At 41.3% G+C, this 22,870-nt stretch overlaps 1 long non-coding RNA gene and 1 other non-coding gene across 3 annotated transcripts; both read right to left on the reverse strand.

The window, feature by feature from the left end:
• Positions 1-10,937: 10,937 nt before the first annotated feature.
• On the reverse strand, positions 10,938-18,267 carry LOC135987202 (uncharacterized). Of its 2 annotated transcripts, none has more exons than XR_010605978.1 (7): positions 18,243-18,267; positions 16,455-16,510; positions 15,558-15,627; positions 14,884-14,958; positions 13,677-13,706; positions 12,738-12,782; positions 10,938-12,142 (listed from the first exon to the last, which is right to left on the reverse strand). It is a non-coding gene; the product is annotated as an uncharacterized LOC135987202 (long non-coding RNA). The 2 variants fall into 2 exon arrangements; XR_010605977.1 differs by lacking the exon at positions 18,243-18,267 and adding an exon at positions 17,660-17,749.
• On the reverse strand, positions 12,319-12,389 carry LOC135987835 (small nucleolar RNA SNORD50). Its single transcript, XR_010606070.1, has one exon. It is a non-coding gene; the product is annotated as a small nucleolar RNA SNORD50 (small nucleolar RNA).
• Positions 18,268-22,870: the final 4,603 nt, after the last annotated feature.

The raw sequence follows: 22,870 nt of genomic DNA on the forward strand, positions 1-22,870 counted from the left end.
GGCTCCATCTTATACTTTAATATGCAGATTTGAGAGTTCTTCCATTCTAGAAAATAACTTACAATCTAAAATAGTCACGTGATTTCAGCAAAGCCTAAACTTAAGTAATGGTTTTATTTTCTTTTAATATTATTTCCACTTTGTGCATCTTCTCACTGTTCCAAAACTAAGCAGGGGCAACACTAATTAAAATCAAGGTTATTCCCCCATTTATTTAACCTTTTTCTATGGCTCTAACTTTGACCCTGCTAACTTAACTTCACTTCTTCCAACTAAGTCAGGAAAACAAAAGAAGCAAAGAAAGTGTTTGCAAATCCAGTGGTTATGGTTCACAGGGCCAGAGGCAGTGGACACAAACCGAAACACAAGAGGGTTTCCTCTGGACATCAGGAAATGCTTTTTCACTGTGAGGGTGACCGAGCACTGTCACAGGTCACCCAGAAAGGTGGTGGGGTCTCCATCCTCAGAGACACTCAAAAGCCATCTGGGCATGGTCCTGGGCAACAATGTCTAGGTGGCCCTGCTTGAGTAGATGGATTTGGTGATATGGTTAATTATATTGATCTTTACAAATGCAACTCTATCCACTGACTAACTGATGTTTCTTTCTTGAGATTGGGAAATACCTCCCTCCACACACAGGTACATCCCCTGCCTAAATAAAAAAACTCCAGAGCTGATATGGTAAGAGAAAGGCACAACATAAGCAGAAGGTAGTTTAGTTCACATTCTATTAATACCTTTAGCTTTTTTCTAATTTAAGCTAGAGGATTTTAACACAGTTGTTTATCAGTCAGCCATAGGTTCAAAGCAATCATTGTAGAATTCAATGTATTTTGCAGTACACTATAAGTGACACGTAAGTATTGAAAGAGGTGTTGAGGAGGAGAGCACTCTATTTTTGCATGGACCCAAAACAGTGAAGTCACTTCCACGTGTCTGCAGAAATGCCAAATCAAAGCCATCTCAAACTGTTATCACTCAGAATCCAGCCACCCAGCCTTGTAACAAAGAACTATAAATGCCCCATGCTTGCTGGCAAGAAAGCAGTGTTAGGAGTTATTCAGAACCTATACCTTCAACATGGACAAGAGGCAAATGAGGGAACATAATACTGGCCTACAAAGCAAGAAGTGGAACAGAGAAAACTAGAGAATAACTTCACTCTTCCAGCAGAAGAAGAAGGAAGCACCAGTCAGACTGGCAGATAGCAAAGCAAAAGAGAGCTACCCATACACGCATGCAACTTAAGCTGGGGGATTCATTGTCACATGAAGCTGGAGGTATTTCCATAAACCTCAAAAGTAACTAGTCTAATTAATGAAAGAAACTCCCATCTAAGATTAATAAATACAGAGATATCACCCCAATTTAAAATTTGTAGCAAAAATTAGCGCAGGCTGGGGGAGCATACAGAAAAGTACTATCACATCCATGCATGCCCTGTCTTTGCATTTTTCTATTAGCTAATACCCACTACTGGAGAATGAATGTTGCTCTTAACTCTTCAGTCTGGTGGTACAAATACCCTATCATCATAGCAAGTAGAACGTGCAATCACTGATCTGTTCCTTTCATCCCAATTCCTTCCTACAGAAATGTAAGTGCAAATGTTCCTCTTCCTCCAGATTCCTTCTAATCACGCAATCCTCATCCCACTACAGACCTATAAAACACAGGCTTCCTATACAAATAGCTCACAAGCTTATAAAGGGCGAAGGAACTATGAGAAAAGGCTTTCCAATCTGATTAAAAAAAAATACTGCTTTACTATTGCTGTAGGTACAAAAGCAAGACTTAGGACACAATTAACACTGCCTTTTCTGTCCCATTCCCCTTAGCATCTGATGCTTTAAAGCATACAGGAGTGTTACCATTAGGTCAGCACCTGGCAAAGCTCCATGGAAAGAGATGACAGTATATTCAGCAAAGTGACAAGAGTTCTCATCCCCCTCCGAAGTTTTTGGCAAATTAGCATGGGTGGGGGGAGGGCAGGGGGAGACACTGAAAAAAACCTGATTCCCCCACATCCTCTTGCATCTGCCTTATGAGAGGGACTCATGCAGGAGAACTGCAGAGAGCATTCCCCATCAGCATCCATCTTTGAAACATCTCAGTCATCTCAGGACAGCTGTGCTGCCCTGTCCGCTTGGGCAGCGCAGGCAGCCAAGTGCTGAAGCTGCAACTCAGTGAAAGTGTCAATGCAGAACTGACTGCTCTGTTTAGATCTTCCTTTGTTTCAGGTACCCATCCAGCCCTGCCCTTAGATCCCCACACAGCAGTCACATCTCCCTGTCCTGAGTAGCAGCCATCGGGATTCCAGGACTTGACGCACTTGTAAAAGCCAACCGAAGGGTGGAACAAAAGGACCCTTGGCATCACCTACCCCCATGTGAGTTACTTTGTGCATTAAGCCCACCTCCAAAAGCAGACAGCATGTCATTAGGTCACAGAATATTCTCTCCCCCAGGTCTGGGCATCTTTCCCAGGAAAGCGCAGCACACTGCAGACAGAGCAGCCACCGCCGTGCAGATGGGACAGCTCATGGGCTGTTCTCCAGCTGTAAGGCAAACATGGACAGCACAGCTTGCATCGCCACAGCTAAGCTCTCATCCACCTTAACTTCTAAACCATGCCCAAATATTACATGTGAGACTGGCCAGGCACCAGTTGTCAGAGACTGCATTAAGCCTTAAGAGCATGGATGACCAGTTGCCAGTGACAGGGCCCATGTCCCAGGCCTATTTAGTTGACTAGTAATGACATTGCCGATTACTCAGAGGGGAAAGTGCCTGATGCAGCAGCTGCAGTACAGAGCTTTCAGTGTTCCAAACTACTTGACATGTAACCAAACAACCTACAAATCCTTTCAAGCATGGGTGAACCCAAATAACCTTGTGTCTTCAAGGTCCTTCTAAGAATAGAACAATCTTCCCCGCACACACACACTTTACAATCCCTGCCAGACACAAAGCAGAAGTCACTATATAAACGCAGCATTTCTGCAGATCCCAAGAACAGACAGCAAAACCTTTTCTATAAGACTCCTTTTTTCAATTTTTTAAAAAGATGCCCAGAGTATGCCACACTGAGTTCTCGTTTACAGCACAAACTCCATACTAGAGCACAAGGGTGAGGAACTATTACTACCAATACCTCAGGCTCTGCTTGCTGCTCTTCAATAGTCTTCTTTTGGAAGATACACTCCATACTTTTATGTGGGCCTTGAGACCTGCTAGAATTAGATCTTAAGCACATGTAAGTTTACCCTCTCCAGCTTGCGTAGCAGTGGCCAGGTCTCTCTTCACTATTTTGCACAGGGCAGTGTGGGCAACATAACCTGTTCTCAAACATGAACAAATTTGTAATTCAATATGGTACAACTAATAAAACTGCATTATGCTGCTAGAAGCAATAATTCTTTAGGGAAGCAAAGTTTTAATTTTACCTAGTAACTGGGCACTAGAAAAAAAGAAATTGCTATTCTGTGATCTGCAGGGGACATATGAAGAATGTTACGTTTTCAATCTGCCTTCAGAAAATAAACTTAGAAGTGTCTCTTTCATCCTGTAAAAATATACAGGGTTGGTTTTTCTTTTTTGAAGTTTAGATCTTAAAAGTAGCAGCGACTAAGAACAATTACAGGGAAGTTTCATTTTGAAAACTGAAATCTATCAGGGTCATTTAAAAAAAAAATCTTGTTATCAGTTTTTGACTAAAAACACGGCTTATCAACCTGTGAACTCGTTTATTGGTGCCACATTCAAATTAACCAAAACACTTCTAGTAGCTCTTGTGTTCTCCAGCTGGAATTATGTACCAATGGACAGCAATGTTTGGAGGCATGTTTAGAGCAGTAAGATGAGTCAAGGCAACTGTACGAGAATATACTTTTTTTTTTTACTGCCAATACATCAATTCTTAGTTCCAACCGAATCAATATAGATATCAGCATGTCCATTAAAAAATAATTAAAAATTTTAAGTTAGTTAAGTTAGTAAATTTGATGCATGTTAACTAATTTCAGATCAACAGTATTGATACAGGTCTGCTGTGGCCAAAAGAGGAGGTAAGAAACATGCAGAGAATCTTTTAGTCTGAAAGTGTTACAAACTCCTCTAGTCTAGGCACACAGTGGAAAAAAAATAGAACCAGGAATGAGAATGGAGTGCTATTAAGGTAGAAACTTCTGTAAGCTATGCACATACAATACAAATATATTTCAAAAACAAACATGAGACATTCCCAGCTTAGCAGTTCACCTGCTCAGCGAGGTAACACAGATGGGTTCTTCCACCCTCAGGCTGATGGCAATAGTGTAGATAACACATTAGCATTTCCTCTCGGGCTGTTTCTGATTCCCCAATTGCTAGTCAGATTTCTTAGCAAGCTATATCAGTCTATGCTCCCTAGCAAAGACTACAAAGTTCATATTGAGGTTAAATCCCAGTAGAAAGGGGAGACTGTCTCCGCCAACCACAGAAAGCAAATATCTCCCGGATAACTTTCTGTAGCTTGGCCCAAGACAGAACATTTTCTCTATTATTTATGTTAATCACCAAATTTCAGAGGCAGGATTAGACTATATATGAAATAAAGACAACCCAGGAATTTTTTAAAACCTTTTCATCATTCTTCTATTGGAAGCTCTAGCAGAAGCTCAGAATGTTTGCTTCCAGGTCCAGATGCCAATTCTGCTGATACTTTTTTGTTGTTGCTATAGAAAAGGCTATCTTCTTCACAGAGGTTCTTTTCTGCCTTTTTAATGAATTTGAGATGCCTGTTTCTTAGCCAGCTTTCAAAATAGGAGAGAAAAACAAGTTCAACAGAGCCTATTTCAGCAGATATTTCCAAACAAGAAAAATCATTATGGTTCTTCTAAGAACACTATACAAAGACACGCAGTTAATTTTTAGCCTATTGTATTAATTGTGAGTAGGAAAGATCCTTACTTTAAAAAATACTCACCTTCCACCTTTTTCTTACTCTAACTTTATTGCCTGGAACTTTTCAGTGCAGATAGCCCAGTATCAACACTGAAGTGGGGAAGGAAATATTTCCTTCCCTTCCACATCTGAAACAACCTGGAGCTCAGCTAGCTGTCATTCCTGGTAGATTTGCAATTTAGCTGATCAGTGGCTCTGATTTCTGAAGAGCAAATCACAGCTGTTAAATCACATCAGTTACAGGAACTGGTCTTGTTTTTACAACTCAACAGGTGTTTGAATTTGATTATTATGTCCTTGAATCCCAGACTTGGAGAAATTTCCCAGACATTTTTCTTCCCTTTCCTGAAGTTTCATATACAATTGCTCTTACAGCCCTTCTGGGATTAATACAGAACACATATGTATTAGTCTTTAGTGATTTTGTATTTTTGCCTTGATTCTTGAGAAGCTTAATGCATAACTCTTCTGGGGAAAGCAATACAGGACTAGTACAGAAGAGAAGGAACAGGATCTTGAGAAGAATGGGAGGATTGGAGATAAGGACTACACAATAGTTGTGGACACCAAGGTCCCAAGCTTGGCCTAAAGTAAGAAAGGTCATGCTGGAAGATAGTCCAAGCTTCCATAGGTGATTTATCTATAGAATTTATAACATCAGGAAAAAACAAACACGCATGTCCCTTGTGTAAATTTGAAAGTGTTTTCCTAGTTGAAATCAACACTACTTTAAAATTTCCTGGTCATGCTTCAGTGGAAATATCACAACTGGAAACCCCAAACTAGCCTTTAGGGAAAAGCAGCAGGTAAGACCAAGAGGCAAAACACCTCCAGAAGCACCACTTCAACAAAATACCTCTTCTTGGTAGAGCATTTTCTTCTCTTACAGGTAGGTGAGGATACAACACAGGATCATTATAGGCAACCATCCTGGTCACTGTCAAGTTTCAACCCAAAACAGAAGCCACATGGCTTTTTCCTTTGAAAACCAGCACAATCAGGTAGTGGCCATCATGAAGACAATGGTCCTTACACCACAGGTGACTGATGACATAGTGCTCACAAGACCCTCTGCATAACTGCAATAGAGGAACTTAAAATTTGAAATGAAAAGGGCCAAAGTATGACATTGCCCACAGTATGTCACAGCCTCAGAACTGCTGCCCTGAGGCCAGAGGCTGGGAGCACTACAGGGCGTTTCATTTCTGAGCATAGGAAATTAGGTTGGTGTCACTCCAGAAGACATAGTAGTGTGAACTGAGCGCAAAAGTATTCTCAACAACTTCTCCTTTTTGATTCCTTTGATGGAAGATCTTCCATTTAGTAAGTATTTTGACTTTTTGCTCCTCCAATATTCTAAGACTCAATTCGCACTTAGGAAGTCTAATATCCAGATACCCTGATTACTAGTCTTACATGCAAAGGCTACCTGTTCCTTCCAGGACTGTCTCCTCTCCTTACAGTAAGTCATAGGAACCATATGCTGCCACATTCAGGGAACTACAAGAGTTCAAGTGTTCTTTAATAAGGATACCCTCAGGAATAGGGGGAGAACATCTAAAAGGATGTTTCTCTTCTTGCCATCGTATCAGGCAGCAGCACTGGTCTTCTTCAGTTCTTGGTCATTTCAGATCCTCACAAAAACAGGTAAGGTCCCACCGTATCTCTCCAAATCTATGGAATTCCTGACCATCTTTCTTCATATTTGTAAGCTAAAATCTTTGGACTTCCCTATATCCAGCATGGCTTATAATAGTGCTGCACTTCTATAGAAAATGTCTCTTGCAGTTGCCACAATTGTTGTCTTGCTTTTCTAATTAAAAAAAAGCTACATGAAACTCCCAGGAGAAAGTATTCATGCTATTTGCAGTCTTCTTGTCATAGCAGTTAAAAATAGGCAAAACCACAGCAAAACACCTTGCAGTCAACCCTGCCAAAGGGTCAACATATAAACATCCCTTTACGCCGGGAAAAAAAAAAAAAGGCATTTTCAAGCAGCCTTGAAGCCTGTACATCAAATTAGCAGAGGCTAGGCTGAACAGGATTTTACTAGCGACAGAACCTGTTAAGTTCAAGTACATGTAAATGAAGACAAGCCAATTCTGGCAACTGCAAGAGTACTTCTTCAAAAACATGTTTTGAAAAACCCAGACACTGTTCCCCACCACAAAGTTTTTTTGGGGGGAACTTAGTCAGCACTGTGATACCACTTATTATAAAATACTATTTTAAGATGTTCTGAAGGTAACTCCTGTTCCTGCCGTTAAACTTCTATGTGGTTTATAATCTGTAAAACAGGAAGAGCGGGGAGCATTAATTCCCACAGACAAGCTTTTTCATTTGAAATAGCGAATAGGTAATTTAATAAAATTTTCAGAACCAGAAACTACATAATCCAACTATTTTCAGAAAACTTTTTTCCAAGATACACTGGGGAATGATTAAACATACTCTGAACTGTTTAACTTGTGAAGTCCAAATGACATTAAGAACTGCCACTCACTGTGTTTCAATATTGCACTTTTCTGAAGGAGTGCAAGAAATCAAACTAAAACAGTGAAGCAATTTGCTTTGTTTTCTGCTGCAGAAAATGGCCTAACTACTAAACAATGTTAACACACTTAAAAGAGCTCAAGTCTTCACATGTTTCTCTCAATACTCTGCAGTATCTGCAACACCCATCATTCTGACTGGAGAAAAAAAGGAAAAAACCTCAAAATAACTAAGACTAGGGCAAATTATTTCCTATTTTGTGAAGCTAACATTAAGTACACCAACTTACTGGTAGCTGTATATTCTTCTTCAATGATCTTCAGATTATTTTAAAATACAACCTTTACTTTTCAATCAACTTACCAGTTTCAAAATAAGATCTAAGCATTTGCTTTACTTCAGTCCACCTTGTTGTAGTTTCTTTCCACATATATAAAATCATGACAACTTTATTTTAGGATAGATTTTAATCATTCTTCACCTGCAGCGATAAAACTAGTACTGCCATTGCTGGGACAATGGTCCTTCAGTTATTGAGAACTCCAATCACAGGATAAAACTAGTGGTTATTGGTCTGCTGAGAAGCCTGAAGTATGAAGCTCAGGTACTTCAGATTTTCACCTCAGTTACACAGTAAAGCTGGCCTAGCGCTGTGGTCTTAACTGGACTCCACTTACCACTGTTTTCATTAATGTGAGAGTTGAAAGCAACATCGGCTTCAAAGAGGAAAAAAAAAGCTTTCACTTCAGCCCCCTCCTACACCTCCCCTCCAGTTACTAACATGCACGCTATTTTGTATATTTTACAGCCCACGTAACATTTATGTTTCACATCTTTTTAAATGGAGGTAGGCCGTAATTGCCAAGTATTATTCAAATACAAGTGAAAATCTCCTCAGGAAGTTCCCAAGCAAACTGCTAGAAAGGCTCTCTATACTTCTGCTGTTCCTTATACTGGTCACCCTCAGACAGAATACTGAGCGAGGCAGACTTTGTCCCACTCAATACAGCCATTCTTCTGAGCATCAAACACCACTTTGTCCTCCGGAGTCTGCAGGAAGTTTGAGACAATGGCAGAGAAGTCCTGTCTTCATAGCCCTGATAGCTCAACTGGACTATCAACTAAAAAACCCACATGATGTTTGAAAGAAAATGGAGTCCATCATTTTAATTTTACTTTCCCAGTTTATATCATCCAAGGGAAACAAAGGCAGAGAAGCAAAAATGCTTGTAATACTGGTTCTAACAACAGCAGAGGATGTAAATCATTGTACACACACATTTACACAGCATACCAAGGCCTCCATCTGTACTCCACTCACCTGAAATTAACATTGATGTTAAATTCATGCTCTGATTAGAACTCAAATTCTGTCCTCAAAACTGTGGGAGGGGGCATGCCAAAAAACTACTGACCCCAAGTCAGGGTTAAGTACCCTCCAATATAGAGAATATCTTTCCCTCGGCAAAGCCTAACACTTTGTTCATTCTGCGGTATCCATGCTTGACTGTCTTAAGGAGGCCCCTTCTCTACTGTTATTTAATAACCCATTTTTAATTGGCAAAACCAATATCAAAGCTTTATACGACATATTTATACAATAAATAGCTTTCCAGCACCAGAAGGCAGCAACCCCACTGAAGCTGGCGCACAATAGAAGTGCAGTCAAGGCAGCACACTTGTCTGCGGGCTGTTAGCCTGGTAGTACAGCGTATGCAGAGATTTCTGTTCACAAGGATCTGTTACTTCAAGCAGGCATCACACCAGCAAATACAGTCCTGTAGCAGTGGGGGTGCTGTGGCCAGATAACCACCACTAGCCTAGTTTCACTCACTTGGCAACTGTTTATGCATTTACAGTCTCCACCGGCAAGACAAGTTCTTCAGCAGACCTCATTACTTATATGGCAGCAAAGCATCTAAACAGAGCTGCTCTTCACTGTGGTTGCAAAGTACTCCTCTTGCTTATAAGTATACCACCCATCTAACCCAAAAAAAAAGGCTGTGTTTTTTACTCGGTTACTAACACCGTACTAGTAGCATCCAGCAGAAAGTCTGTCTAACCACTGATTTCTTGGACCACAGCCCAACACTCATGTGACACAAAGTTAAACACTAATGACAGTTAGTGCGGGATTTCACCAGACTATTCAAAGACAAAACCAAAGTGCTTTCCTGCTGTTTACTGCACAATCTTAAGTCAAAGCTTTAAATCTAACAAGCTATTTTTTTAAACTAAAGTGCAATGAAGTACTTCATTGCACAGAGAAATCTCATGCAACTTGTTCCAAACTTGTCACACAGTAACTTCTGAACTACACCTCCTTATCTCAATCACTTATATAAAAAAATCTTAGACTCAAAAAACATACTAGAACTAAATTCACAAGTGGTTTGCAAACACATTATCCCCCCTTTCACCAAGCAAAAAAGCCATTATAAGTATTATTCTTTCCATCTTAAAATGTTACAAAAATGATCTTCCTACACCATTTTTCCTAGTCCTGTATTCCAGAACATCTAGAATATGTGATGGTTAAAATATTTATTAATTTGTGTAAACATCAGAATTTCTATACTACTAATACACATTTTTCATTGGTTACCTATCTTCTGCAGCCTTAAAGCACAGGAACATTCATATAGAAATGTTTGCAGCTAAACAGCCTAAATGCTTTATCACTGGCCACAGCTACAGTCTTCTATACCAACTGAAAGGTACATATTTTTCATGACTCAACACTGGTCCTGAAGACAGGCCTCCACCGACATGCAACATGACATGATTCTCTGGCATCCTTTAATACTGTTGATCCTAGATCATAAACCATCCCCAAGGAATGTTTTAGAACACACAAAATAAAATTAATGGCAAGTACTTTGGTTACCTTAAGTGACATCCTGAAATTTTATCTCTAGTCTTTTATTTGATCCCAGAGTTCAGAGTAACTCATTCTCATCAATTTTACTGGATCTACACATAGCAGTATCTCCTCAAAAGCATCTGTATTTCATAGCTCAAAAGACAGAGATGGTACCTTTACACTCCAAAACACATGCCACGAACATACTCTTCTGACCCTGTAATGCAACTCATAACTAGATCCTTTCAGAGTATCTTACCAAAGCACTCACCAGGTATTGGTGCTAAATTACCCATTTTCCTGGTCTTTGACATCTTTCCTCCAGAAGATACTGACCTACCTAGGACTGGCAACTTTTTGACTTACCATCCAAGTAGCTTCATTAGATGCTGCAAACAGCTCCCAGACTTTTAACAGAAAAACTGCAGTGGGCAAAAGGAAGAGACAGGTCCCTTCCCACTTCTGAAATGCACAATCACTAACAGAGTTTATGTTGTCCAGGCATCACTCGAGCAGAATGTGGAATATTACGTGTCCAGTATGTGCGGTACCCACCTGTGCAACAAGGCCACATTGCCTTTGTAGCTCTTGCAAAGTACAAGCTATCAAGGAACACAGTGGTGCAACTACAGACCTGATGTGCAACAGCTGTTTTTTCACATCCTCATCTTTATTCAAGAAAGAGCACATACAAAACATGGCACATGGAAATAACTACCCTTGTCAGTAACATTTGTTAACAGAAATAATAAATCCTGTTGAAAGCAATGAAGGTTAAGTTGCTCTGTAGTAAATTTCTGCAAATTCTGATACATTAATAGACTGATTTATACAGCTGCTGGCTGAACAGGGAGCTGCCTTTAGCCAAAGCAGCTGGTAATAACCAAAGCACAGGAGATGCTCAGTGAGCAAATACACTCCTGGACCTGGGTCAGACCCTTAGCATACATTTTAGCAGTCAGATGGATACTTTATGATTACTCATTCCTCCGGGGAAGAATGCCAATTTGCTGAATACAGCAAATTTGTTACTATGATACAGCACCGCTAGTTTTCAAGTGACTACTCAAAGCACAAGTTCCAATGTGTACTCCCTTCTCCCACCACTGACTTCTTTTCCCCAAGCAGCAAGCAGGTAAAATTACCAGTGCATTCCTCCAAGGGCAGTTCCACTGTTGCGGTATTGGCCTTTTCATGCTCAAGTGGCAGAGCATAATAACCCAATTCCTCCCTCCCTCACTAGATACAGACAGCAATGCAAGCTTTAGACCTTGCCTTTTCTGTAACCACAACTTCCCTCATGACACATGAATTTCTTTCTTACAGGTGTTTCGTGTTCATGCTCCCATACCACCATTACCTCATCTAGTTCCTCCAATCTCCTGGAGGAGACCACCCTCAAAACGCAGCCTCAGTTTGAGTTTGTGTACCCATTTTGCCTTCTCTCCCCATCTCCATTCTTTTGAGTTATTACAGATCTTCAGTGCCAGCAAGTCTGCATACCCCTATGATATTTTAAAAGGGTGAATACTCTCAGGGGTTTTTCCATGTATTGAAGCTTAACACTCATTTCCCTAATGTTGCTGCTGCTATCCTTCAGGACGATGTTTTGGGAAAAGTGCTATTTTAAATATGCAGAGACAGTGATTTTGGTTCACATGCAGTTTCTGAAAACACTATCCACTAAACAAAATTGCAGCAGCTGTTTCAGCAGACTTTACAAAAGCACCGCATCCCGCTCCAGGCCACAGAAACTCTTCATGTATTATACTTCCTTTCCTTCCAGTTACAGATCATCCACACTTGTCAGGCAGCACTGACAAAGTGTTCCAACTCATCACTGGAAAAACAGAACAAGGTCTAAGTAAAACTGTTCATTTGAGGGAAAAATTTCAATTTGAAAATAAGCACAAAACACTTTCTATACATTGAGGTGTTACCATTTCTGCAAAAAACCTAAAACTCCCTAGAGATTATAATACTTTCAGAAAAGTTTAAATCAAATCTTTTGGTCTCGTCTCAGATTCCGGATCCGTATTAAATTTTTCAGCAAGGAGTTCAGGTTCGGGATAGGATCATCACAGATGAGACAAAAGTAATACAGAAAATGTAAATTTAATAGGAAACATACTGTTCTTAACATTCTCTAGCCCTTTGAAAGATTTCAACAATAGTGTACCGTTGTCTAAAAATTGCATGTAGGTTTGAAAGCTAACCAAGGTTAGGCACAACTATGAGCACACACTGTGCCTTGGGGAACAAGGGTTCTGAAATTCTATGTACAGAATTACTCTACTATGCCAACTTACCATATCAATTGATCAATTACTGTATTAAGTATAAGAACTGTCATAATACAAAAAAATCCCGAACTGTAAGCACAGTTACTTTAGACTTAAAATGAGAAAATATTTAGAAGCTTTTCAATTACATACCTGAATAAGCAAAAAGCATTTGTTCCTACATTTTTGACCATTTTCCTGTCAGAAAAAAAAAAGACATTTATTAGTTCAGAAACATTTTCTTCCATCACTCAAAATACAACTTGCCATCTATTTAGTCTCTCATACAGACCAAACTGCATTGTTAGACATGTGTTGGATTAGTATCAGTACTCCATTAGTTCTGTGAAACTTAACTTAGAAGTCTGGTCATGCCACCATAAGATGTATTTTGCTTTTCTTGCCCGGCTGTTGCTCAACTTGGATATGAACTACAATAGGTGAGACTAATCAATCAAGTATAATTCCCCTGCTATCAGAATCAAAAAGTTCATTTCTGAAAATTAGCTCATACCTGGGTCTCAGCTTCTAACAAAACATTAATAACTCCAGAAGCTAAAACAAACCAACAAACAAGCATTAAATAAAAAACTCCATCCAGACCACATTTTCCTACTTAGAGTCTCCTGCAAGCAACAGGAAAATTGAGACTGCCTCTGAACCAAGACTGAAAGTTCAAAAAAAGGCCAAGATAGATCATTTAGTGTTTCACCCTATTTTCCATAATGCAGCTACATACAAACCACACTCCAGATATGCCATTTGTAATACAACAGTTTATGTTGCCTCCTGCTTATAAATGGGGTTGGACAATAATGCAGTTTTTAAAAGAAGTCATTTTAAAATTATCATTATTTTAACCAGTTTTGCTGAGTTTCAAGGTATGTACAGAGTATTAAGTCTATCTTCAAACACTTCACCTGTTCTCATGTTAAGAGTAGTCTAGACTCAGAAATCAGACTCGTGTTTTTCCTCGAGCAATCAATCAGGTTTGGGATAGGTTCTTCACTGACCTGACATACCAATGGTTTTAAGCATTAACTTACAAGCTTGGTGTGGGAGTAATCATAACATTTTTATTGGAATTCATACCTTCAATTGAGAAGCAGCCTTCAAGCATCTCTGCAAAGACATAAAATGCACTGGTTAGTTACACTAAGAAGGCTTGCAACTTCCAACTTTTCTCTAAATCAGCCACATAAGTCACTCCACTTCCTTCTTGTAATATTGCCTCTCTAACCAATACACACATTTGAACTTCACATACTGAGACAAAGTCTATTCTTCAAAAGAAGGTGCTGCTATTTGAGTGCGCCTTTCTTTAATAAGGAGTGGAATAAAATTATAGATGGTGTGGCAAAACAGGAAAATTAGAACTTGTCCTTATACTTTAGATTTTAACTTCTTATATAAAAACCTGTGGCTACTCAAGAATCAGTGCAATTAAAGTGAATTTCATTGAAAAATATGAAATTTAGATACTTAAGTAAGAATGAAGCTCTTGGAGAAACCACTACCAATACTCCCGATGCACAGTAAGTGTTCATGAGCATGCTTTTTGCCTACTGCAAGTATAATGTTATCCTAGCCCTTCTGAAAGGTGAAACAGCTTTAGTCTAATTAGAATTCATTACAATTTGCCACCAAATTTCAACTTTAATCATTAACACTGCTTTTCCTAAATGCTTACATCCAAGTGAGCCCTAAGTTAACAGTCCTAAGAGGGTTAAAGTGCAAACATCATCACTAACTTCCAAACACCAGCAACGCTTCCTTACCAGTGCACTTTTAATACCTGGCTAATGTTATTTGTCCACTATAAGACAGGAAACCTCAAATTATAGGGGTCTAACACTTCTTTCTCTCTCTGCTCTTTAAAGACAGTAGCTTTCGCATATCCATGTCAACATGGACCTGAAGTGAGCTTAAACAATGTGCCAACACCCCGATTCACAACCTGGAGCATGCTGGCGTCTAGCTTGTACATGCAGACTGAAATAAAAGTAACACCAGCTGGGATGATGACTGAAAGATTAATTGGCTTTGGAAAGAATTATTTAAGTGGTTTCATCTCAGTAGCCAGATCCGTATGAAGTTTCGCATCAACATATCAGGTGTGGCAATTTCATCGTGATTCACCACTTAAATATCAGTAACCAGCAACTGCAAAGCAATTCATACATTCATATATTCCACAAAATAAGCGTTGCGTCTTTCATATGCAGATGTACTGAAAAGGGAATACATTATACAATTAATAAAAACATTTCGCTGTTTAATTAACAAATGCTATCTCTACCTGTTGTAATACACTTGCCAGAATCTTTTATCAGGACACCTGGTGTTCCCATTATTAGAAACTGTCCACGCCATTCTAGAAATTTGAGTAAAATAATAAATTACAACATGTTCATGCATAATATAGCACAACCCATTAGAAACAATGAAGTTCTACTCTTGTGGATGCCCCTTCCTCCCAACTGCTGGTTATACACACGAGTCAAATTAACTTCAGGATCTGTATGCAATTTATTTCTTAGCATTTTCAAAAGGTGAAAATATCAACTATACTCTTAAAAAACAAATACATATTTTCATTAAAAAAATGGAACCACATTTGCCTGTTTACACTAACAAATCTCTAGATGTTCCCTGTCTTCTTCACCTAAATACTTGATTATATTAATATCCCGATAAAGCACAAATTCACCACTAAAAGCCATCTTGAGGGAATCTGTCAGATTTAGTATGAATGCTTCAGATCAGCATAATTACCAGCTCCTCCAACCGTGACCCAAATAAACTATTCTTTAACTCCCCGGTCTACACAGTTCTAGACTGTGTCAAACATGCCTGAAATACAATGACACCTCTGTTTTAAAGCTAATGCCACACCTACTGATTTGATTATACATATATTTTGCTGATCTGTTTACCATATTAATTTATCCAAACTGATAATTCAAAACATACACAGCTTTCAGGAAAATCCACTTGTGTGTCTCAAGTATTCTTCTACTTCTGATGGTGCTTCCATGAAGGGCTAAAATTGAAATTAAACAAAATCTTATAAAGTAGAAAATGTCTCTTGCTGTGGTCTAGCATAATCTCTCATGTTACTATGTCAAAAACATAATCACCAAGCGCTAAAAATTCACTTTTTCATACAACAATTCAATATTGGTCTAGAACAGTCTTTGATACCTGCCAAACAAACTGTGTATGCACTAGAAAAAAAAAATCCTGATTTGGTTTGGGATTTTTTGCAACCACCACAATGTCTGAAGAACCAAGACAGTCAAGCTTTTATTTCAAAAATATTTATATGAGTGGCCCTACATTTATTCCCAATCCAATACTACCATATGTCTATAGTTTGCAGGATCATTACCTCAGTAATTACATTCAAATATGGCCATGTATGTAGATTGATATTAACTCAAATATACACCCAAGGCTGGACAGCTCACTTGCACCATCTTCAAAATCAGTATAATTTAGTACAAGTTAAAGTGATTTTATCATGTGGATCTTCATGCTTATTTAAATGCTACAGAAAAATAATGATAAGAACAAGTGACATCAGGGCTGACTTTAACTCAGTGAAGAGCACAAAAGAAAATAATCAGATAATTACTCAGTTTGATGGCAACTATAAAAATACAACATACTAGAACTCTTGTTCCTTTTTGTCCCACTCAGTAGCCATACAAAGATAGCCACCCTCTGGCATTTAACGCGTTCCCTACTTTTGATAGGCAAAAATATGGAAACCAAGAAAGAAAGTGAAGCATATATTATTTGTATTAGCAGTAGAAATGTAGTGTTACTTTTAGAGCAATGAAATTTAAAAAAATCCAGAGCCCTCACCTTAAGGCTTCTGTACAATGTATTAGACACCACTGAAAGCTTTCTCTCCATCATACCTAAAACCAAACAGTAAACAAATGTAACACTTTAAATCAGCAGATTCTTATTACTAGGCCACTGTCACACACATTGTGAGACAATCACCAACAATTGCCGAAGTCTCAGAAGCAATAATACGTTACATACAGAAGTCCAAAGTCTGCAGGTCTTTTAGTAAGCAGCAAGAAATGCAGCTGGTTTGAAGTAACAAATGACTTGTGAGTTACATCCACTTGCAACTCCATATTAAAAAGCATTATAGAGGTAACTACACATATCGACTACTAAACTTCAGTTCTAAGGATTTTTAATGAAAATTCATCACCTCAAGGTTTCAGTCCTTTAAGTATAAGCACTAATTTCAATTGGTTTAGACAGTTCAGTGTAAACTGCACAGCAAGTATTCAAATCTACCAGCTCATCCAGCCAAAGAAACACAAGAGAAAGTATTTGGTTTGTCATACACAGTACTTAAAATATACAGCTTCTAATAAAGATGTTTCTCACTCTGTACTACATAGATCAAATGAACATAGCAATCCATTAAAGATAACTTATTAAAAGTCTCACTGTTCAGTAATCTAGTTTGTGACTCAGACTACCATTAGATAAACTAATTAAACATTGAGTGAATGGCCCCAACAACTTTCTACATGAATGCAACCACCTTCTAATCTTTCCTTGCAGATTAGAGCCTAGAATCCTAGCTACATTTTTTATCGCCTATTCTTTCCAGGAATGTGGCTCAACGACATTAGCGTTGAAGAGGAGAAAAAAGCATTTTACGGCCGCTGGAAGTTTGTGGGTGTTTTTATAAGTATATTTTAAAATAAAATCTCATTCTGCTGTCTCATTGTTTAGCAAAGCAAAAAATCAGTAGTTAAAATGTTAAAGTAATCTCACGATTCACATTTTGTAAAAAGCATGCGAAGACAGGTTTTTTTTTTCTTGGTACAATACGGGGATTTTACAGCAACACCGTTTTTAAAAGCCCGCTGTTGTAGGACGATTTCACGATGCTGGTGGCTGAGCTCTCCGAATCAAATGAACAAAGCAACTCCACCTTATTCAAGCGGGCCTGCCCTCTCACTAAAACACCGCGTCCTCACGGTGACATTTATGCCGACTCCGTTCCCCTGCATTAGCGGCCCTAATTCAAACGACACCTGAGAGACGGCATCGCGCTGGCAAGGGCCGGCTCCCGCCCCCAGGCGGCACGGCTGCCGGGCAGCGTTCCTTCACCCGCCCCGGGCGCGCCGGACCAGCCCGGCCACCAAAATGGCGCAGGCCGGGCAGCGCCCGGCGGGGCAGCGCCCGCACCCGGCCAAAATGGGACCCGCAGCCCCCGCGCCCCGCCGCGGCCAACTACCGCTCCCAGAGCGCCCCGCGCCGCGGGACACCGCTTCCGCCGGGGAACCCGCCCGCCCGCGCTCCCGCCTCCCTCGCCGCGGCGACGCGGGGCATGCCGGGGCCCGCAGTCCGTCCCTCCGTCCCCTCGCCGTCGCGGCTGCGGCGGGGCGCCGTACACTGCGGCCGCGGCCCCGCGGCGGGCCGGTGCCTGGGCTGCGCTCGCACCGCCCCGCCCGCGCCTCCAAGGTGCGAACCTCACCTGCCAGCCCCACTTCAGGCACGGCGCGAGTGGCGCTGCGGGCGAGCCCCCCCGAACAGCCAAGCGCAAAAATGAAGCCTAGGTGCCCCCCTCGCAGCCCTGCTCGAGAAACGGCCCGCAGCCCCGGCCGCCTCACCCACCTCCGCCAGCGCTCCGCAGGAAAAAGGGTTGGCGGGGGGCGCTCGCCAGCTTTATATTTGCGCTGCAGGGCGGGAACGAGGCTGGCCCCGCCCCTCTCCCCGCGAGCAGAGGGGCGGGTACGCGGAGGGCGTCGCGCGGGGCGGCGGCTCTTTGTCTGGCGGGAGCGCGCAGAGAGGCGGGGGGAGTGACTCGTTGTTCCGTCTCGTGCCCGACGCTCCCGTGCGCGGGGACGTCGGCGGGCGCGCGGCTGCTGACGTGTGCCCCGCAGAGCGCCGCTGCGGCCGCTGGGGGCCGGGCGGCGGGACAGCCCCGCCGCGACCGACCCCACTCCCGGCCTCACCCGGACCCCGCACCCCCATCTGCCGCGGAGCGCTGGGCGGGAGGCTGCTGCGGGCTTGCCTGGGGGCGGAAGCGAATAAACGGGAGCTGGCTGCGCTCTGTCACTGCGGTGATGTGCCGGGGCGGGTATGAAGGAAGGAGCGTTCGGGTCAGGCTTCTGACATGGGTTCTTTTGATACATTTTGCGTTACAGGGTTTTTGCATAAAACGCAGAACTAACAAGTGAAGCCAGGGACCTGACAGAGCTCCACCTCCCAAACTTACAAAAAGTGGTTTTTACTGATAACTTTATTCTTCTGCCTATTTGCTTTTACTGTTCCCTAGGGTTCCAGCTGGTTAACCTTAGCTATGCCTCGATGTTTCAACCTTCCTTCCTCTCTAATTAGATGTTTCTGAAACCTTGGCCACGTGCACACCCTTTCCCTTTTTGGAAATAGCATGCAATGCTTTATCCCTGTATAAAATCACAACTCATCAGGGCTGGAAAAATCCCTTACCCACAAAGCTTTCTGCAGTTTTTTGCCCTAGAAAGTCTAAGGATGCTATTCCTCAGTGAACCTAAGAGCGGTGTGCTCCAGTCCCAGCACAGCTTTAGCCACTAGAAGTTGTACATCTGCGTCTCAGTCAGAAAGCGGCTTAGTCTCCAGCTGAAGATGATTAAGAGCCACGAAGATGATGAAGGGAGTGGAGCATCTCCCTTATGAGGAAAGGCTGAGGGAGCTGGGTCTCTTTAGCTTGGAGAAGAGGAGACTGAGGGGTGACCTCATTAATGTTTATAAATATGTAAAGGGTGAGTGTCACGAGGATGGAGCCAGGCTCTTCTCGGTGACAAGAAGTGATAAGGGGCAATGGGTTCAAACTGGAATACAAGAGGTTCCACTTAAATTTGAGAAGAAACTTCTCAGTGAGGGTGCCAGAGCACTGGAACAGGCTGCCCAGGGGGGTTGTGGAGTCCCCTTCTCTGGAGACATTCAAAACCCAGCTGGATGCCTTCTGTGTAACCTCATCTGGGTGTTCCTGCTCTGACAGGGGGATTGGACTAGATGATCTTTCGAGGTCCCTTCCAATTCCTAACATTCTGTGATTCTGTGAATCGGCCTCCTGTACTGCTATGGAAGTGCTAGTGAAAGAAGTGGGAGCAATTGTCTCGGCTGCAGTGGGCATGGCAGGAGCACTACAGATAACATTTAAACAGATGTGAAACCACATGCTAAGTTCTCATAATGTTTATGGAGGTTCTCATTGTTTATAGTCTGTCTGCCTGTTTATTGAGAGGTTTAGTATATCAATCAACTTAATTGAGGAAATCCAGAAAAACAAGGAAAGGTGAAGAAAAGCTCAAAAAATTCTTTGGTGTTTTGACACCAACTTGTTAAGAATACTACAAAAAACGATAGTCCACAAGATGGGCTCTCAATAGAAGGGTCTAACTATTGGGAGCATATAAGGGAAGTCTAGAAAACTGAGTTGTAAAGTGCTAGAATATCTGGCAATTCTATTCCTAACATTACTGAGATTAATACTACCAGGAAAACTAAACAGTTGACAAATTTTAAACATGTTTTCTTCTGCAGCCCACGGCAGGAGATTACATTTGTTTTCACTCTGCTTTTCTTCTTCCACATCCCATTTTACCTGTCCGAAATCCTCCTCTTCACTGCAAGCAGAGCGACCCAAATGGCAGACTGCAAGCTGCAGCTGGCCCACTGCCTTTCTTGCATAAGGAAAAAAGATCTATGTGCTGCCTTTTTCTCTGGGTGCCATCTGCCTGCACTTGTTTAAGCTGCTGTTTCTGTAGGAGAGTGCGAAGCTCTGAGCATCAAGGAATATTTGCTGATGCAGAACGGAGGCAGAGGCAGTTTATGGTGTTGTTACCTATCCATTTGACCTAATCAAAAGGCCCAAAACCTGATATTTGTGACAGAGCACTGAAAATGTTAACTCACACTTCCTTAGTGACATCAGGGTTAAAGATAAGCCAAGTGATTGTAGCCATTAATCATGACTCAATTAGCCAGAAAGAAGGCAGGCGGCTCCTTACCATTCCTTTCCTAAGTGTTAAATAATTATGTCTCTTTTCCAGCACACTGTGCAGGGCTTTTACATATGTTATTCTCTTCAAGAATGGAATTTCTTTTCATGATGAGTCATAATTTAAGCCCAAAGTATATTACAGAAAGCATGAATGAGTACTATTTTACTTCACAATTGGTAGTAAGAAGGCTATAAATAATGAAGTGACAAAAGGCCTGTCCAGGGCTGCAGGGCACTGGTCTGTGTTGCTTTTCAGGAGAAAAATGGGTGTGTACTTACTGCGGGAAACCTTGCATTGTTACCCCACGCTAGCTTTTGTAATTCAGCAGAAGAAACTCTTCATCTCTGTGTTAGATTGTAGGGTTTACTAGCAGTGCCTGAATGCACATTGTATGCAAACTTTTTATACCCAAAGAAATGTACCTGGTATTTCTCAGCATCACTTAAGTCTGCTAGCACTGGACATGCTTGTGGGTCTAGTGAAGTACATTTTTATTGTAGGTAGGCAACAATTACAATTAGAAGGCTGAAAAAAGTTAACCAAAACAAAATAAAAACATACATTGCAATTGCAGATTATGTTTAAAAGTAAGATTCCTTCTTAACTGCCTTTCTTTCCTTCAGGCTTCTGCAGTCTGTGTCCTGGGTGTCTGGATGAGGATGTGAGCTCTAGAGCAACACCTGATCCTCAAACTCCGCTCCCCAGGGAGATCATAAGGCTGGTTTGAACCATAAACCTGGTTGCCATAAGGTGTTAGTTTACAGATGAATTGCTTCCGAATTTAGCTCACCATACAGCTGTGAATTCATGCACAGTGTAAGCACTGGCGGAAGGGGTGCTGGTTATGAGATACTGGCGGTGTACTGGATTGTCTCTTTTGAGGCCCGCACAAACATATGGCAGCCTGAAAGGCTGGTGGTGTGCTACCTCCAGGGCAACTCTCTTCAATTTCTCTTTTATTGTTTTAAATGATTTCTTTCTCTTCTTGTCCTTTCTCTTAATTTCTGTCTCCCCCCACTTCCGTTCTGCTCCTATTTTAAGTCTGGCTTCCTGGATTTTCTCCAATAACTTTGCAGCTTTGGTGACTCACATCTCTTGGTTTGGTTTGGGGTTGCTACCAGTGCATCCTTTGGGATGCTGAGTTCCCTTCCCCTCTCACCTTCCCAGCAGGAAGTCTATTGTATGCAGCTTTAATTTCTTCCTTCTCAGAACAGATAGCACTCGTCATAAAATCCTGAGCTGAATTCACCATGTTTCACATTATGCATCATAAAATGCGTGAGTTGGGAAACAATTTCATTTAGCTTATGATTTTGGTCCTGTTTTTAATGTTTTACAGAGACCAGGATTCTTTATTTAAACTTGTCACATCTCTCTCTTTGAATTTTTAGTCACTGTAGTGTCACAGAAAGATGAGCACTTTTTTTTTTTAAATGATAAATGACATCATGAAAACATTAGAACAGCTGTACAGGGTCAGACCAGAGGTCCACCCCCCTGCAGTATCCTGCCTCCAACTGTAGCTAAAAGTAAAAGCCTAGGGAGGGGAGTAGGGATAGAATAAGCATGTAGAGATCCTTCCCTGAATATTTGCCCAGCCTCCGGGAATATAAAACTCAGAGTCTTCCCCAGAGCCTTTGTAAAATTTTAGCATTCACAGTAACAACAGCAAGGAGTACCACAGCTTAATTAGCATTACAGGGCAGTGCATCTCCTGTAGTTTGCTTTGTACCTGCTGTCCATTAGCTCATTGCACAGTTTTAGAAGAAGTGGTGGACAATCCATCCCTCTGCAGTCATCCCCTCATAAAGCTCCCTCCGCCCCCAATCTCTTCTTCAGGCTGAAGAAAACTCATTTACTTAATCATTCCTCATATGGCAATCAGTTCCTGTCTTTGACCCTGCTCTCATTGCCCTTCTCCGAACTTTTTCTTGCTTCTTTCTGAGATGGCAGTCCCAGAGTATACACTGTATTCAGGAAGCAAGTACAACATGGGTTTATACAGAGGTGTGGTAATCTCCATTTTCTTCTTCGTTCCCTAGCACTTCCTAAACTTTGGTTTCCTTTTTTGACTATTGCTGTGCATGGAGCTAATGTTTCCACACAACTATCTGTCACAACTGCAGGATCTCATGTCTGAGCAATAAAGGTCAGAGCCCAACATTTTACATTTGCAGTTGTGTTGGCACTTCTCAATGAGCAGTGCTTTATATTGATCTGTGTTGAATTTCATGTGTTGCTGTTATACTCAGT

The sequence above is a fragment of the Caloenas nicobarica genome, chromosome 3 (genome assembly GCF_036013445.1).
Source record: "Caloenas nicobarica isolate bCalNic1 chromosome 3, bCalNic1.hap1, whole genome shotgun sequence".
In the NCBI taxonomy this organism is placed as follows: domain Eukaryota; kingdom Metazoa; phylum Chordata; class Aves; order Columbiformes; family Columbidae; genus Caloenas; species Caloenas nicobarica.